This window comes from Octopus bimaculoides, chromosome 13, assembly GCF_046866305.1.
Source record: "Octopus bimaculoides isolate indiv1 chromosome 13, ASM4686630v1, whole genome shotgun sequence".
Classification (NCBI taxonomy): Eukaryota; Metazoa; Mollusca; class Cephalopoda; order Octopoda; family Octopodidae; genus Octopus; species Octopus bimaculoides.
The window spans coordinates 41,028,787-41,048,786 of record NC_142940.1 but is presented as its reverse complement, the minus strand read 5'-3'; the positions used below and the strand labels follow the sequence as shown (position 1 = coordinate 41,048,786).

General features: G+C 35.4%; 1 protein-coding gene across 4 annotated transcripts in view; it reads right to left on the bottom strand.

The window, feature by feature from the left end:
- The window catches only part of LOC106879281 (branched-chain-amino-acid aminotransferase, cytosolic), a 345,814-nt gene that overhangs the window by 259,870 nt on the left and 65,944 nt on the right, over positions 1-20,000 (bottom strand). The gene's annotated exons all lie outside the window — the stretch shown is intronic.

Below are 20,000 nucleotides of genomic sequence, written 5' to 3'. Positions count from 1 at the left end.
ATATATATATATATATATATATATATATATATATATATATATATATATATATATTTTTTTTTTTCCAGTCATTTGACTGTAGCCATGTTGGAGCACTACCTTTAATCGAAGAAGTTGACCCCAGGATTAATTACAATGTGAATCATTAAGCATTATATTTGATATAATAACCTGAACACTAAAGGGTGAAACTCATCATGGAGATGTTTGCCCATAGCATAAGCTAAGTGCAGATGAACAATGCAAAGCTGATCAATGAAATTTCACCCTTCTTTCCTGTGTTGCATATACGGTTATATACACCCTTTCTGCTACAGAATGGTACAGAAAGGGCACATACAAATTACTGCTCTTGTTGAAATGGGTTTCGATCCCCTAAACAAGGTTTCTGTATCTAACTTCTTTTGCTTGCATGAAGCAAAATAACTAAACTGAATACATCGACATGTAAAGGTAGCCATGTGGCCACATGCAAAAGCATTTGAGTGGCGTCATGTAAAAGTTCCCATGTGCTGTCATGTAAAAGCACCCCTGCAGTGCCACATAAAAGTACTACTGCAGCAACATGTAAAAGCATCTGTGCAGCGACACATAAAAGCACCAACATGAAAAAGCGTCCATGTGGTACCAAGCAAAAGCACCTGTGTGGCAACACGTAAAAGTGCCAATGCAGAGCCACATAGAGGCATCACATAACAGTGCACATGAAGCAACATGTAAAAGTGCCCACATAACATCATGTAGTGTCATGTAAACGCACCCATGCGGTGCCACATAAAAGCACCTGTACAGTATCACATAAAAGCACCTATGCAGAGCCATGTACCATCTAGTGCACCATGTAAAGTGGTTAATGTAAGGAAGGGCATCTAGCCATAGAAATCACGCCAAGTCAGAGTGGAGTCTGGCGCAGACCCTCAGCTTGCCAACTCTGATCACACCGTTCAACCCATTCCTGCATGGATAACGGATGATGATGATGATGATGATGATGCCAATGAAAATCTGACAGGTCTAAGGACAGCCTCATGCTCCAAGGAGCAGAAGTTGCTAAACCGCGAGCAGAAGTTGCTTCACAAACTTAACTCTCAGAGAGAGAGACAGAGCTCAACTCTTGTTTTACAGCACATGCCAAAAGGGTTCCACATTAAAGACACAAACAAGCTTGATGTTTGATAGAAAATGATTTCAACTGATTAATTCAATTGTAGAGTATCACAAGTAATATTTAATTTATTGGTACCAGAGAGACTTAAAGCAAGAACTTAAGCAGACACAAATGAATTAACTGTAATACAAGCCAGAGTCTCCAGCTTTCTTGCCATCTTCCCACAGAGACATTAGTGTAATCAACAGTTTCACTTTGAATTTTACTCACCAATTAATATTACATTAAAACCAACCATTGCATCTAAGAATGGCTTTAAGCTTTTGCCACTGGAGAATGTAAATGGTAAATCTATTATAAAGGGATCTAGCTTAAATCTGAAGAGAATGATGTTAAGGAGCATATACTGTTGAGCTGCAATGCAGCTTTTGACTTCTTCAACCCCCTAACAGGAGCAGAAAGTGACATAATATTGGTAACTTGAAATACACAAAGGGCAAAAAGCACAACAATAACAGGAACAACATCAAAACTGTAGCAAAAAAAAAAAAAAAAAAAACACTTTCTAAAATTGCAGAATAGCCATTTTCAAAATTTCAGCCCCTTACCCACAAAACATTTAAATAATAATAATAATAATAATAATAATAATAATAATGGGGGGGGGGGGGGGTCATATTAGCATAAAAGAAAACATATTAAGTTCCTTAAACAATCTAAACAGCTGTTATAAATTTTCCCAAAGAATCAATTCCAAAAAAACAAATTAAGCTTAGTTAATCCCAGATCAGCAAATTATGCAGGATAAAGTTGCTGGTCGTCTACAAATGACTTCAAGTTTAAATCTGAGAAAAGAAACAAAACGCTGCAGCCTAGCAGATGATCCATTTTACAAGAGTTTCTCTCAAACAGAGAAACATATTTTTTGAATCACATACAGAAATAAGGCTTTCATTTCTTTTGGACCTCTATCTGTGTGTACGAGTGTATGTATAATATACAAATATATCTGAGTGTATATACATATATGTTTGTATGCATATGTTTATATATATGTTCATGTGCACACATAAACTCATGTAGGAAAATATGTATGTATACATGTGTGTAGGTAAACATATGCCTGTGTGAGTGTGTGTGTGTGTGTGTGTTTGTATGTGTGTGTGTGTTTGTATGTATGTGTGTGTGCGTGTATATATATATATATATATATATATATATATATATATATATATATTTACACATATGCATACATGTGTATGTATGTGTGTACAGATGTGTTTCTGATGATGTAATCAAGAAGTATAGATATCATTTAACACTTTAACTTCTCCCTATGTTTATGAATTTCTCTGTAAACATACAAGCCTCGTACATGGATGCCATTCCAATCAGTATTGGAATACATGCTAAGTCACTCACTAGAAAAAATAAATAAGTAAATAAATAATACAAATGAAACAAGAAAAATATAACTATAATAGAAAAGAAATTTAAAGAAAAAAAGCAACTACCAGTATATACATGTGTGTATGTGTGTGTGTGTGTAATATATATATATATATATATATATATATATATATATATATATATATATATATATATAATTTTCTTTAAATATACATGAGCGTGAGTATATGCATGTGTGTGTTTATGTGTGTGTTTGTGTAAATAGTAGAAGACAGAAATTTCCTTTTTCAATAGAAATTCTGTATTAGAACAAATATCAAAAATGTCGCCTTCAATAATATATTGACTTAAGAATTGCTACAGTGAAACTTCCAACTCTCTCATTTATTGAATATGTGCATGTGTGTATACATACATACATATATATACATTTGTATAAATATATATGTATATATATATATATATGTATGATTTTTTAAAGTGATAAAGGATAAAAGGTAAAAATGCAATGGTTTTTTTTTTAATCATTAAAAAAAATGTGCACACACACACACACACACACACACACACACACATAATATATATAAAGTATGTGTTTGTGTATATATTTTTTTTAAATTCATATTATATTTGATATAATATAAATTGAGAGGGCTATCCATGTAATTTTTGCAAGGAATGGCAAAATTTCATATCTATGCAATAATTTCCAATAAAATAGACATCAAAACTGAAAAGAAAATTTAAGAATGCATGTGGCTATATATATATATATATATATATATATATATAGATTAGATAGATATATAGATAGATATGTAATGGATCTATGTTTATATGTGTAAATATATATATACATATATATAAATACACACACATCTATCTATCTATTTATCTACATACATACATCATCATCATTTAACGTTCGCCTTCCATACGCACATATGTATGTGTGTGTGTGAGTGTCTGTCTGTATGTATGTATGTATGTAGGCTATTTAGATGTCTTATTGAAATAACTAAGTGAAGAAAATATGAAGGAAGTCACAAAAAAAATACAAGAAATTACTAAAATTTCTAGAATTAAATAAGAACGTTGCAAAAGATTAGTTCAACATGCTTGTTTTGTTTGTTAATATTATCATCATCATCATCATCATCATCAATAGTATTATTATTACTATCATTATTATTATCATTATTATTATTATCATTAAATTTTTGAACCATTCTTCTGCCTTCTTCCTTTTCTTTCTCAATAGATAAATATTGAGAAATATGAAAAGAAAACAAGATATAGACGCGTGCACGCACGCACACACACACACACACACACACACACACACACACACACACATGCATGCATGCATAGCTATTGTATCAATGCTAAAAATGTGAAAACAAACATGGCAAGGCAAAAGTATTTAATACTGAAATGACAGACTGAAATGAAATACAAGCAAAGAAGAGTGGGACAGAGGAGAAGAAGGAAGCTGTTGCAATTTATGTATGTATGTATGTATGCATGCATATATGTATACATGTATGTGTATATGCATATGAGAGCATGTGTATGCATGCATTTGGGTAGGTGTGTATATATGTATATATACATATGTATGTATATTTGTATATATATATATATATATATATGCACGTGTATATATATATATATATGTGTGTATATATACATACACTCACACACACACATATCCATGCATATACATTTGCATACCTATCTACTTATATGTATATACATATCAGTGCATATATGTGTGTATATGTGTGTATATGTGTGTGTGTGTGTGTGTGTGTGTGTGTATATACACATATACATGCTTGTGTATGTATACATGTACATACAGTTCTGTACGTGTACATAAATATGTTAATGTGTGTTTGTGTGTGTGTGTGTGAAAGTATGCATACATGCATCAGATTACAACATAATTTAAAAACTATGCTGTTATTTTGTGCACTAGAGAATGACCAATATACAAACAGTATATTAATTTCATGTAATATTACATTATAATATGAAAATTAAAGAAACACGACTACCAAAGAATACAACCAAGGCTGAATGAAATATATCTCAATACAATTTCATAAATCGCACATTAAATATATTCTTCAATTACCAATTAATTTACATATGAAAGATAGAAACACAAACTGCTACAGCATTGTGTATATATATATATATATATATATATATATATATATATATATATATGTATGTATAAAACATATAGATATTGTTGTATGTATGCATGTCTGTATATGTGTGTATACACAGTGATAAGGGGGGACGTTCAGTGCATCACTTCTACACAATGTGTTGTATATGGGACTGTGTTTGTATGTCACAATAAAGTACATTTGGTGCATGTTATATAGATCATTGGCAGATGTGGCTGTGTGGCAAGACGTTGGTTTCTTGACCACATGGTCTCAGGTTCAGTCCCACTGTGTGGTAATTTGGGCAAGTGTCTTTCTATTATAGCCCAGATTGACCAAAGTCTTGTGAGTATATTTGGTAGACAGAGACTGAAAGAAGCTCACTGTATATATTATGTGTACATGTGTGTGTGTGTGTTACGGTCTCTTTATCTTCGTTTCATGTGATAGTTGTAAATGAATACTACCAACATGCAAGAGGCATTTTTCATCCTTAATCTTCCATGGAAGCATGTCAAATCGTAAGAAAATATTGCCTCACTTGGAAACAGGTGAGGGTTTGTAACAGGAAGGGCGTCTGACTATAGAAAATCTGCCTTGACAAATTTCATCCAATCCATGCAAAGCTCTGATACTACAGACATGCAATCAGGACTGCAAGATGGATTCTTCAAGCTGAGCCAAATGACAGAAGACCTCGAGGTAGACCAAGAATGAAATGGTAGCATAATATCCATAACCTCAATTTGTCACACTTGGCAATTCAGCTAGAAAATCTAATGATGGTGGCCTCTGATAGGACCCTATGGAGAAAGTGTCTGGGGACTCTGCCAGCAAGACCCTTCCAGGAATAGTGAGTGGAAAAAAATGGATGGATGAATAGATGGATAGAGTTTGAATCTTGCTACAAACATTACAGAAACTTATGGCTATGCTGTAGGACCTGATGATGGCCTTGGAATATAGAGAACAATGGCAAATTAGAAATAAGTCAGTCTTGATTGAGATGTCTTTGGCTAAGCATTATAGACACTTCCAGCAATTTCAACATAGATGTATATATCATCATCACCATCATTGTTTAATGTCTACCTTCCATACCAGCATAAATTCTCAAGCAGAATCAGTGTATGTCAAGGCTGCACAAATTAAAGATATAATCCATACAATGACCTTTTGCAGTTTTCGTCTACCTAATTTCACTTGGGTTGACTGGAGGCTAAGGTAAAGAAACTTGCCCAATGTGCCAAGTAGTAGTATCGAACCAAGAACCTCATGAATGTGAAGCAAACTTTTTAACAATTCAGCCATGCCAGCATCCATTGTTAAAGCATACAGCACATAAACAATATATTACATATTGCAAGAATGCATATTCTAAGAAAATATATAGCAAGATTTAAGGGGAAGTTATTTGAAATAGGCTGGCAGCCTATCCTGGGACAAAAAGATTTCTTCAACTCTGCACAAACTTAGTGAGACAAGAGCTCTGTACCAGATTATGAACCCCAGAGGTTGATTTTAAGGAAGGGTAAACTAAGCAATTATAAGTGTGAGTAGTTATGTCATACATTCCACAAAGCAGGAATAGATGTAGATCTGAGGACAATGGGGCATTTAGCTCTTGTGTGGTGATCAGAGCAATTGTGTAGTGTGAAAGTTGCAGAAAGCAGGATAAAGTTTTGGTAATCTATATATCAAAAGAATTCAATGGATAGCTTTGTTGAGCAAAGAATATGTTTTAGAGATGAATAATTCCTTTCATTGCATTGTGTGGCAAGTTTGGTAAATCCATTTAAATTTGCAGCTTCAACTTCTATTTCTAAACTATAGATTGCTGTTATATGACAGAAGTAACCACACATTTCTAGTCATGCTTTGGTACCAACAGAATATATTACATAGGCAGCTGTTGCTTAAGGTATGGCTGGGGAAGGAGGTAGCTTGGCTTATATATATATATATATATATATATATATAAGTACAAATGCTTCTAGAATATTGTCATATTGTTTATTATTGAGTAGAGAGCAACAGAGAGAATAGGAATGGCGAAAAGTGGAGTGGTATGACAGCTCATGTGTGGTACATGGGGAGCTAGTGAGGTTTAAAATGATTGAACTTTGCTGTAGTAATAACTGATATCAGAAATATATATATGTATATATATATATTTTTGGGACAATATTGTGCTGATGAACGAAATCTAGATTCATTCTAGTAATCGCGAAATCGGTCGATACACAATTAAGTCTATTTAAAAGAAAGTTGGTAATCTTCTGTTGGTTGTTTTTTCCTCGCATTAGGTACTAAATGTGGTTATTTTGAGAAGTCCACTGTGTGGCATTATTATTTTTCTGTAATAATGCCCTTTATATAAATATAAACGAATATATATATATATATATATATATATATATATATATATATATATATTGAGCATGGCCGTTGCCAGTACCGTCTGACTGGCCTTCATGCCGGTGGCACGTAAAAGCACCCACTACACTCTCGGAGTGGTTGGCGTTAGGAAGGGCATCCAGCTGTAGAAACTCTGCCAAATCAGATTGGAGCCTGGCGTAGCCATCTGGTTTCACCAGTCCTCAGTCAAATCGTCCAACCCATGCTAGCATGGAAAGCGGACGTTAAATGACGACGACGACGACGATAGATAGATAGATAGATAGATATAGATATTGATTTCTAACGTGCAGAAAATCTCAAGTTTTGGCAAGGGTAACAGTTGAGTTATATCAACTCCAGTACTTGACTGTTACTTTATTCTATTGGAGATGGCTAATTTTGAACTTCCACCATGTAGACCCTCTCCAATCTACTGGTCTTTCTTTACCATTCATCGCTTTTGTTATGTCAAAACAACAACAACATCTACCACAGCCACCTCCACCATGACTTGGCTTTGAACTAACCGTTATTCTGAATCCTTCTGACAGGAACATTGGCCTGCTAGAATCATACCCTGGTCTACCTCTTTCCTGGAAGTGTTTGTATGCAATAATTTATACAGAACAACAATGGCTCCAGCCTCACCAGTCTCAGAGGACTTACAAACATCATGGGCACTGCCTCTTAATCCAAACTCATCATCATCACTTAACATCCGTTTTCCATGCAGGCATGGGTTGAACAATTCGACGGCAGCTGGCCAGCTGGAGCTGCACCAGGCTCTAACTGTCAGTTTTGGCATGGTTTCTATGGCTGGATGCCCCACTTTACAGAGTGTACTAGGTGCATTTTACGTGGAATCTGCATCAGTACTTTTTACAAGTGCTTTATACGTAGCACCGGCACATACACTTAATACATGGCACCGGCATGAGTGCTTTTTACATGGCACCAGTACAGACTCAGCTACAGAAAACAAATGAAAGGACAAGGAAATTCTGCCTTTTCTAAATAGTGAAGATTGATAACAGAAGTACTAAAATTCACATTGAAGGTGCAGGAACTGCAAAACTTTGCTTTCAGTTGCAGCTTTTTAATAAGTCAAAGATGTTACTTAGCTTCTTCATAAAAAAAGATCGATAAATCAACAACTAACCCTGGAATGGAAAATATCAACTACAACCTTGGAAGGCAATACTCCAGCATGACCACAGTGTAATGAACCGGTAAATGGTTTTTAAAAAAAATGAAAACCTAAAACAAACAATTCTAGAAGATAAGGAGATAACATGGAGAAGCCAGCTAGCAGTCACCCAGATAATTTTACAATGCTTTCTCTCTCTCTCTTTCTCTATCTTATACTCAACGAATTGTAACTCAACACTTCCTATCACTGAATGGCATTTTATAACCCACTCAGCACCACCACCATGTTTCACAATAATAATTATAATAATAATAAAATAAATAAATCACAAACAGAAGCTAATTTGCACATAGGTTTGTTGTCAGTCATGTTTCTGCTCACTGATAATACAATGTCCAACACACATTCTACTATCAACAAAGATATTTTAAAAATATAAATTCAGTACTAGGTCTGACTTTTATATTTTACTTGTTTCAGTCATTGGACTGCAACCATACTGGGATAAAAGTTTTAATTGGACAAATCAACCCCAGCACATACTTTTTAAGTCTGATAATTATTCTATCAACCACTTTTTTTTTTCTCTGGAGCACTAAGTTACAGAGATGTAAACAAACCAACATATTTATTATGACTGTCATCAAATTCTAGACTATGAGAGAGTATTACAGTCTCAAGTGCCAGGACTTACAGAGCTGATTACCCATCCTCTTTTTTTGGTGTATAAGGGACCAAAATCACATTTCATCTAAACAGGACACCAGTCCATCGCAGAGATACTCATTTATAGCTGAGGGTACTGGAGTAAGGTGAGCTGAAGGGTTTTGCTCAAGAACACAAAACACATTCTAGCCCAGGAATTGAAACCATGACCTTGCAATCATGTGCGCAACACTGGGCTATGCACATTACCCCAATGATTAAAAGATACAAAACAAAATTGCTTTAGGTGCAGGCATGGCTGTGTGGTATGAAGCTTGCTTCCAAACCACATGGCTCCAGGTTCAGTCCCACTGCATGGCAACTTAGGCAAGTGTCATCTACAATAGCCTCAGGCTGACCAAAGCCTTGAGTGGATTTGGTAGACAGAAACTGAAAGAAGCCCATCGTATATATACATACATACATACATATATATATAAAGAATAGGAGTGGTTTAGTTCACTGGTGATCTAAATGAATAGGCACGCTGGGTATGTACTATAATTGGTCATACTAGCTAACCATTTCAACATGAATGCATCATTCAAAATACTGCCAAAATTCTGCCTGGATTTACCTGGGATTAACCCTTAGGGCATATACCTTTGTGGAAGTATAGACCAACCTCCATACCCACTGGAAAAAGATGAACTGTGAACTTTATTCCCGTCTGTATTCCTTATAATCTGTGAATTTCCCTGTCTAGAACTTTCATACATACTCACCTTGTCTCTGATAACGAAATACCCAAAGTACAGACATGTTAGCCTATCACTTAGGATAACACAGAAACAGCTGTAAGACTTCAAATTAACCTTACCCTACTTAAATTATTATAAATGACTTGAGATACTCGTCCTGCCTTGGTTTTTGATGTCCTCTTCTTATATATGTGTGTGTGTGTCTTTGTGTCAGTGTGTCTCACCATTTCACAACTGGTGTTGTGTTTACATCCCTGTAACTTAGTGGTTCAGCAAAAGAGACTGATAGAATAAGTACTACGTTTAAGAAATAAGTCTTAGGGTAAATTTGTTTGACTAAAACCCTTCAAAGTGGTGCTCCAGCATGACCACAGTCAAAATGACTGAAACAAGTAAAAGAATAACTTATCTCATTGAAGTTAAATAAATATCATAATATAATATAATATAATATAATATGATATAATATAATATAATTATACTTATTATCTAATTAGAATTCCACCATTTATGATGAGCGTTCCAGTTGATCTGATCAATGGAACAGCCTGCTCATTACAATAACATGCAAGTGGCTGGGCACCCCACAAACACACATATCCTTAGTGTAGTACTCAGGGAGATTCAGCATAACACAGAATGTAGAATGCAATTAAGTTGACCCTTTAAACTACAGGTACAACTCATTTTTGCCAGCTGGGTGAACTGGAGCAACGTGAATCAATCTCACAATCATGAGCCGGATGCATTAACCACTAAGCCATGTATCGTTCATTATAATATAATCCTATTTAACTTAGATTGGTGAAGAGATATGTTGTAGATACCACAGTTATTAAAGTGACACTGCAAAATTAATTTGACACCATGAAATATTTCAATATTTCTCAACGATATTCACTGTCATATTATTGTATGTTGTAGATACCTCAGTTATTAAAGTGACACTGTGAATTAAGGTGACACCAGCAAATATTTCTCAATGATATTCAGAGGCATATTATCTTGTGAGAGACGGTGAAATGAACAATATTAAAAACATCATAATTATCCAGTGATAACACATGCTTTTGGGCTTTTAGAAGACTACCAATAAGAATAATATCAGTGAGGAATGAGAGGAAGTGAGTGGAGGGGTTGGGAAGGTGGGGTGGGAGAGGTCACTGATTAGAGAATAAATTAATAAAAATCTGATTAAAAGCATTAAAGAAATTCTTTCTAGTCACTCTGAACTCTGGAACTTTCCTCTTCTCACAAGAATTGTTTTGGGGTCCTTTTTTTTTTTTGTTTTTGCAATGCATTTAAAGAGATTTCAAATTAATTATTAAAATGAGGAACAATTGACCAGCAAGGAATATAATTGGTTCAATTACTGTAACATCGTTAGCTGTCAGAGGTTGATTGCAACGTATCAGACTGCAGTAAGTCCACTTAAATGAGCAGCAGTAAAATAGAAATAAAAAATCTAAAAACAAAAAAAACAAAACAAAACTAATTGATGTTAATGAAGAAGAGATATAGGAAATTTTTTATTGTGGATTGTTATTTATTTTTTGTTGTTGCTTTATTTGGCTTTTCTTCTTTCAGTTTTGATTTATAACCTAACAACGTTCATTCTAATGGCCTTGTGAGCCACAAATGAAATATAATAACAAACAAAAAAAAAATAACTTTTTCAACCATATGGAGTAAAGAATACAAGACAAAACTAGCTATTTAGACTAAGCAGGAAAAAAAAAACTGAAAAATAAAATCTTTAAAAATCATTAAAAAATCTGCAGAGTACCAAGGTTTCAATTTCTATGTGGTCGTTCATTTGTTTTTACATCTGTTCTTCTAAGCTTGCATGGCTTTTTGAGGCATTGTTTCACAGCCAGATGCTCTTCTTGTTGCTAATCCCTGTTATTCAAGAGAGGGACATTTTTGGACTTCTTATTCTATGTCTTCAAATATGATGGTTCCATCTGACGTTTTTGAAGGTTCTCAAGGCTTTCTTATGGAAGCTATTAATCCTCTTTGCCAGAGTCTTCATGAGGAGCCACACTTCTGCTCCATATAGGAGAATGGAGAAGACTGACGCATTATATACACTCAGCTTTTGTCTTCCAGGAGATAGAGCACTTCCATAGGGAGTGCATGACTCCAGTGGCCAGAGCCCAAGAAGTATATCTTGAAAGGCTCAGAACCAGCAGCAGAACCATTGACAGAGGAAACTGATAGCACTTGTAGCTCAGCAATTTTGGGAGAAAGGCAAATGTAAGCAAATAAACACACACATGCATGCATAAATATATACATATATATATACATATATACAAGATATATGTGAGTGTGTAGGTATGCATATCATTATCATCATTTAACGTCCGTTGTCCATGCTGGTATGGGTTGGACAGTTTGACCAGGGCTGGCAAGCTGGAAGGCTGCACCAGACTCCAATCCGGTTTTGACATGGTTTCTAAAACTGGCTGCCCTTCCTAATGCACCCATTACACTCTGAGAGTGTAATGGGTGATTTTACATGTCACTGGCACATGTGCCATTTGCATGATATCAGTATCTTCCACAGCTGCAGTTTTACTTGGCTTGATGGGTCTTCTTCTCAAGCACAGCATAATGCTAAATGGACTCAGTCATTGCCTCCGTGAGGCCCAATGCTCGAAGCCTGGCATAATGCCAAATGATCTCGGTCTTTGCTTCCGTAAGGCCCAATGCTTGATAGGTGCTTTTACATGCCGCCGGCATGGGTAGCATTTGTGTGACACCAATATATATATATCTTACTTGGCTTGCCGGGTCTTCTCACGCACAGCATATAGGAAAATGAAAAATAATAAGGCAGAATGCTAAACTGGAAGCATATTTTAATAAAGATTTCTAACCGGCTTTCATTGCATGGCAAATTATCAAGAAGAGGGAGAATGAAAATGTTTTTTACAAAGAAGTAAAAAATGAAAAAAATAATATATAAAAAAATAAATATACCAATACCTTATATTGTCTTTGAGCTTTGAAAGTTCAATGGTAATTCATGCATCCTTATTTTTCCAACTATTATCTACAAGAATTACCATTGAACTTTAAAAGCTCAAAGACAATATAATGTATTGGTATATTTATTTTTTTATATATTATTTTTTTTTATATATTATGTTTTTCATTTTTTACTTCTTTGTAAAAAACATTTTCATTCTCCCTCTTCTTGATAATTTGCTATGCAATGAAAGCCAGTTAGAAATCTTTATTAAAATATGCTTCCAGTTTAGCATTCTGCCTTATTATTATTTTTCATTTTCCTATTATTTCTCCACGTGCGGTTAACACAACCCCACTATTTACTGACATATATATTTATATATATATATTTATATATATATATATGTATATATATATATATATATATATATATACACACACACACACACATATGTATGTATGTATGTATGTGGAGGCACATGGCCAAGTGGTTAAAGTGTTACAATCATGAGGTCGTGGTTTCAATTCCTGGACCAGGTGGTGTGTTGTGTTCTTGAGCAAAAACACTTCATTGCATGTTACTGTGCAATTACTTCGACACTTGTTGTGTGGTACAACATGCACCTGTTCATGCAATGGAGCTTGATGGAGGAAGTAAGCTAATATACAGCACATCCATTTGATCACAATAAACAAATGATTTGCGCAAGCTGTCTGGCAAGAAATTGGAGAACCGTCTTTATCAGACCATGAGAGACTACCATCATCATGTCTACCTTTGAAAATTAATTAAGAAGCTGCAGTTTTCATCGGTGGTGGTGGGGGATCTCTTTATAAATGTATTGTTAAAAGATACAATATACTTCAGAGATAGGTGGAATAAAATTTCCCCAGAAGTGACTATGAGAGTGGCAGATGCACATTTCATCATTTTTGCAACTTGTCAGTGCCATGTACTCATGTCACTATCAAGACGAAGCCAAATCAGCAAGTCTGAAATATACAGAGAAAGTGTATAAGCAATACACTGGTTTGCAATGACGCCACTCAGGCTGAATAAAATTCAGATTATGCAATAGATGTTCTACAATAAAATCTTTACCCGTATGACTTACTTAACTTCCTAGTATTCAGATTTCTCAGTCAAATGTAATGCTTAATTACTGACACAGATAAAAATTAGTCATGCATTACTTAGTAGCTAGAAGACTTCAATGATGTGATTGTTCATTTTTAGAGTACTATTGTAGGGTAAGTACAAGAAACTAGATCAGGCCAGTTTGAAGATAAAACAGTAGAATATTTTGGCCAGATATTGTCAGACAAGGCCGGATATAGCTGGTTTAAATGCTGAAGAGTTATATATGAGTATTATTGAAAAGAAAGTTTCCTTCACCTAGCGATGATATATTTCATCTAATACCTGAGAAATGTAGAAATTATAGAGCTTTTGGTTTGATATAACATCTGTTTATATAATAAACAAACCAGTTCATATAACAACCACAATTACTCCATTTTCTGTATATCATGAATAAGAAAAAGACACACATACACACAAAGTCTGCTCACAAACATCTGTTGCTAAAGAAGAAATCTGACTGGAGCAAATATCGTACACTAGATACTCATTACCAGCCCAATTAAAATATATAAAATGAATATAGTCAAAGATAAAAGGTAAGAAACATGCAGATTTAAAAAGAGAGTGGAAAATGAAAGGAATAGAGAGAGAAAGGGAGTAATAAAGACAAACAGAGAGAAGGTAACGAAGACAGAGGGAGTAAGGTGGGGTGAATTAGTGTACAGTGTGGTTACAGACTAGTTTAGACTTAGAATATTCCAATGTTTGATTTGTTACCTCTAAAACCATATGTCTACTACTCAAAACTGACTGGGTCTATACAAACAACAACAATAATTATTATTTCAAATTTTTGCCACAAGGGCAGCTGGGGGAGGATGGGGATGAGTCAATTACATTGATTCCAGTGTCCAGCTGGTATTTATTTTATTGACCCCAAAAGGATGATAGGCAACAACAACAATAATAATAATAAATGGAAACTCATATTTTCCTAAGAAGTCCAAATTTCAGAAGAAATATATGTGAAGATTCTACTTTCAATCCATGTTTGTAAATCTATCAGAATAGAAATCTTTAAAAAAGTTACATGTTAAATGGATGTCTCAGCGACACATGAATCTATAATGTGACATTTCACTTGTAGCACTGCAGTTATATCTCTCAACATATTTATCATAGTTATTTTTTGCTTTGTCATCATCATCATCATAATTGAGGCAGTCAGCTGACAGAATCATTAGCATGCCAGGTAAAATGCTTAGTGGCATTTCATCTGTCTTCACATTCTGAGTTCAAATTCCACCGAGGTCAACTATGCTTTTCATCCTTTCATGGTCAATAAAATAAGTACCAGTTGAGGACCAGGGTTGGTGTAAGTGACTTACTACAAACCACAAATTTGCTGGTCTTATGCCAAAATTTAAAAACCACTTTTATTATGATGATGATGATGATCATTATTATTATTAAGGCGGCAAGCTCATAGAATTGTTAGCATGCTGGACAAAATGCTTAACAGTATTTTGCCCATCTCTATACTCTGAGTTTAAATTCTGCTGAGGTTGACTGCCTTTCATCCTTTCGAGGTCAATAAACTAAGTGCCAGTGAAACATTAGGGTCGATGCAATCAACTAGTCCCGTCCCCCAAAATTTCAGGCCTTGCACCTATAGTAGATAGGATAATAATCATTATTATTATTATTAATATTATTATTATTATCATCATCATCATCATCATCAAGCTGGCAGAATTCTTAGCACACTGAGCAAGATGCTTAGCAGTATTTTATCTGTTTTTACAATCTGAGTTCAAATTCTGCCGAGATCACCTTTGCCTTTCATTCTCTCAGGATCAATAAAATAAGCAACAGTTGAACACTGGGGTCGATATAATTGACTTACTCCTCCCTTGAACTCGCTGGCCTTGTGCCAAAATTTGAAATCGTTATTTAAGCTGCTTCAAACAAAAATTCTGATTTAATATTCAATTTTTAGATAATGTAACCCTTTTGTTACCACATCTCAGGTAAAATACACTGTCTTTGTTTCAATTAATTTTTGAAAATAGTAAAGAATTTAGTAAACTAACTGCATCGTTATTAAGCTGGCATTTGGAACATAAATTAACAAATACAGAATAAAATACTGGAAGGCATTAAATGTTTTCCAGACATTTTATATTAATTTATGATAATTCATAATTATCATTTCCTAACGTAAAAATAAAAATATTAAAAAAAAAAACAAAATCCACCAAAATTCCTAAAATAACAATAGCAATCTTTGATATGCTAAGCAGCTGTGAAAACTCAATCTTCTCAGTTCCCCTGCCCTCCCCACACCTTTCATTTACTATCCTTCTATCCACCCCCAGCCCTTCCGTGATAACTATCTCTAGTATGCCATCCTGGAACTTACACATCTGACCACCACCTCCTCCATCAAACCACCACCACCACTGAATCACCATCAGCAATCAATGTTTGGCAGATGGTGCACTCTTTTCTATCTGCTAATTTGCAGGTGTTGACTCCCACCCATGTGCTGAAGAGAGAATCACCAAGTGACGCTGATGTTTTCAACTGGATGCTTCCAAACATTTTGAAATGCCCTCATCTCAAAACATCCCAAAACCCCATTTCGGTCCACATCTAAATAAAGCATTACTTCCAATAACAGCTGGATATGGATATTTATTCCACCCCTTCTTCAGGGGTGCTGTAGCTATAAATATTTAAACTACATGACACCAGAAGGATCTGCTTCAGCACAGCTGACACAAAAAAAAACATGCAATAATGATAATAAATCTATTATATTCTGAATTCAAATATTGGTGAGGTCAACTTCGCATTTCATCTCAATGATGGGATCAATAACGTGCCAGTTGAGCACTTATCTTTTTTTTTTTATTTATACACCCTTTTCAAGCCTAGCCAGGCTCATGGGCCCAGTTTCCGGGTTGCTATGGTGCATGTATTTCCCCCAGCTGGATGGGACACCAGTCCATCGCAGCATTATTCAAGAAACAGGGAGAAAGCGTGAGAGGAGGTTGGGGCAAGAAAGTACAATAGGGGTCGCCACGACCCCCTACCAGAGCAGCCTCGTGGAGCTTTAGGTGTTTTCGCTCAATAAACACACACAACGGCCAGTCTGGGAATCGAAACCACAATCCTCCGACTGCGAGTCTGCTGCCCTAACCACTGGCCCATTGCACCTCCACAGTTGAGCACTGGGGTCATTTTAACAACCACACCCTTCCCCTCAAAACTACTTGTATCTACTACCCCCCCCCCCCCAAAAAAAAAACCCAATTATGGCATTGTTTACAAAAATGTAATCTGAAACAGAGGCCTTAATATGTAGTACTCATGAACAACCATTAAGCACTAACAACATCAAGCAAAACAATTAGACCAATCAGCAGGATCAGACAAATGTAGATTGTGTGGTGAAACTTGGGAGACAGTGTAACATATTTTAAGAGAAGGTATGACAATGTCACCAGAATGGTCCACTGGAAACTATGTAACAAGTTTGGATTGGAAAGAGTAAGAAAACATTATTGTTTCTCTTAAACCTTTATAAATGAACACCTGTAGGAAAATATGAACAGGGAAGGAATTCCAGAGGTCCAGTGTTCTGGAAAGGAAGAATTGGTGGATGAAGGGAGCACAACAAGGGTGATATGAGGAAAGGCAAATGGGTTAAGAATGCCCAGGTAAAGGTGGACTGATCCCTACCAGCTCCAAAGAGCTGAGGCCATTATAGTAATGGTAGAAAAATCAGAGAGAGGAAACGGTGTAACTGGTGATGGAGGTGGGACAGAGGGTGGAGTGTGTCTGTGAGTGACTTTATGGAATGAGCCCTCCCAGCCCCAAAGAACAGAAGCCATTACAGTAACAGTATAAAAGGCAGAGAGAACAGACAGCAAACCAGTGGACCCAAGACAGGAAACTGTGACAAATTTTATGCCAATCAGTTGGGAAGCCATTTTCTGGATGCAATCAAAGATATCAGCATGAGCAACAGCAGCAGCAGCACCATTCCAAATGTGAGAGCAACACTCTGCAGTGGGTATCACCTGAGCTTTGAAGAGTATCAATGATGACGGAGAGCTAAAGTATCTTAATGGCCAAAAAGAGAAAAGTCAGTCATTGAGATGTGGTCCTTTGTTTCATGACTTTCCTAAACTATTCTCTCATCATCAACGTCATCATTTTTTAATGTTCATTGTTCGTGCTGGCATAGGTTGGACGGTTTGACCAGAACAGCTAAGCTGAGGGGCAGCACCAAACTCCAGTCTGACTTGACATGGTTTCTATGACAGGATGCCCTTCCTAATGCCAACCACTCCAAGGGTGCTTTTATGTACCACCAGCATAGGTGCCATTTGCATGATGCTAGTATTTGCCATGACTGCGACTAAAATATCATAGTAGTAGTGTGCACTGTAACATTGCATCACTGCATCCACCATTTGTTGGCAATTTCCTACTCCTGGTGGGTGACATTTCTGCATCACTCAAGCAACAACGCTCCAGCCCATGGGTCTAGTTAAATAGTCATTGCTGATGAGGGCTTCATGAGGCTGGAGTGCAAATCCTAACTCAACTTCTCACAACATGCAAATGAAATGTTGGGTCTATTCTTTGGCAAGCCAGACCCCCACCATCAAAGTGAAAAATTGTTATAATTATAATAAAATGTTTTGATAGAACATCACACTGACTAAATGCTAATTTGTAGAGGGCAGCTGATAAATTAAGTCTAGAGTTCACATTGCTACCAGTATTGTAACTATTGCAGAAATACTTAGGTGAAAATGACACAACAGGTAAAACTCACACTCACAAAGTACACCAATGATCATTATATTAACATCTTGTAAATAAATGTGAAAACAATCACATGTAGTCAACTGTATTCGACCTAACTTGGCAAGTTAAAGGACATGATAACAAGCAAAAATCAATATCAACAGATAAAATCTGCATTCACAATGTACACCAAGAATCATCATATTGTATCGGAAAATTTTCATCTAAATTTATGCAATAGTAATATTTCTATAGTTTTTCTTTGTTTATACTAGACTAATTATTGCATTTCATCAAACTCTCTCTTGTTTCTAACACAAATGGGAGATTTATAAAACAAAAGCACTACAGGACTTTAGGAATTAAGCTAAAGCTGATGAAACAAGCACTTAATAAATTAGCAGTGTTGCTTATAGCATTGACTTCTCAACCAGTAATTTTGCAGCTGTGGCTATGGTTGTTGCTTGACCTAAAGATAAATTTGACAATGAGCAAGCCTATGATCAAGGCATCTCAATTCTGACCATCTTACCATTATCTTTTATTCAAACAATGCTTATCTTTCCTTTTTTAATACATCAAGGAAAGATTTGAGTGAAATTTAGGTGTTAGTAGAAGTGATTAATAAAATGTCACTTGTTTAGTTCAATGTGGTACTGGCTCAGAGCAAGGTTAACTTTTAATCATCAAAATCATGCATTTTGGTCATGGACACAGAACAGTGAGGTTAACAGGATATGAACAGCAAATACCTTGGTTAGTTGTCCAACACTTAATTAACTAGCAACATCTCCTTCATAAACACATTTCATTAAGGAACAACACACACACACTTTAGGGCCACACACCACAATGGAGTCATAGCGATGTCACTGTGACATATGGCATTCTATAGGCATTTTTACACCAAACAGAGCCCGCCACACACACACACACACACATCATTTACACTAGGTCTGAGCACAGCCGCTTTCCTCTGGAAAGAAAGGCAGGAAGTAAAGAGTAAGACAAGAATTGAGTCCAGACGAGGAATCGGTGGTATTTGAACTCTGAGCTCAAGGAGTTGGAATAAATATTGCAAGACAGTTGATTTCATGCTGTAGCAATACTAAGTTGCCACCTACATACATACACACACATATATACATACATCCATATATACACATACACACACATACAGACACACACACACATATATATATACAAACATACACACACACACATATATATATATACACACAAACACACACACATACATATATACACACATACATATATATATATATATACACACATACATATATATCCACACAAACACACACAATATATATGTAAGTATGTATGCATATTCTCTTTTAATCTTTTACGTTTCAATCATTTGACTACGGCCATGCTGGAGCACCACCTATAGTAGAAGAAATCGACACCAGGACTTATTCGTTGTAAGCCTAATACTTATTCT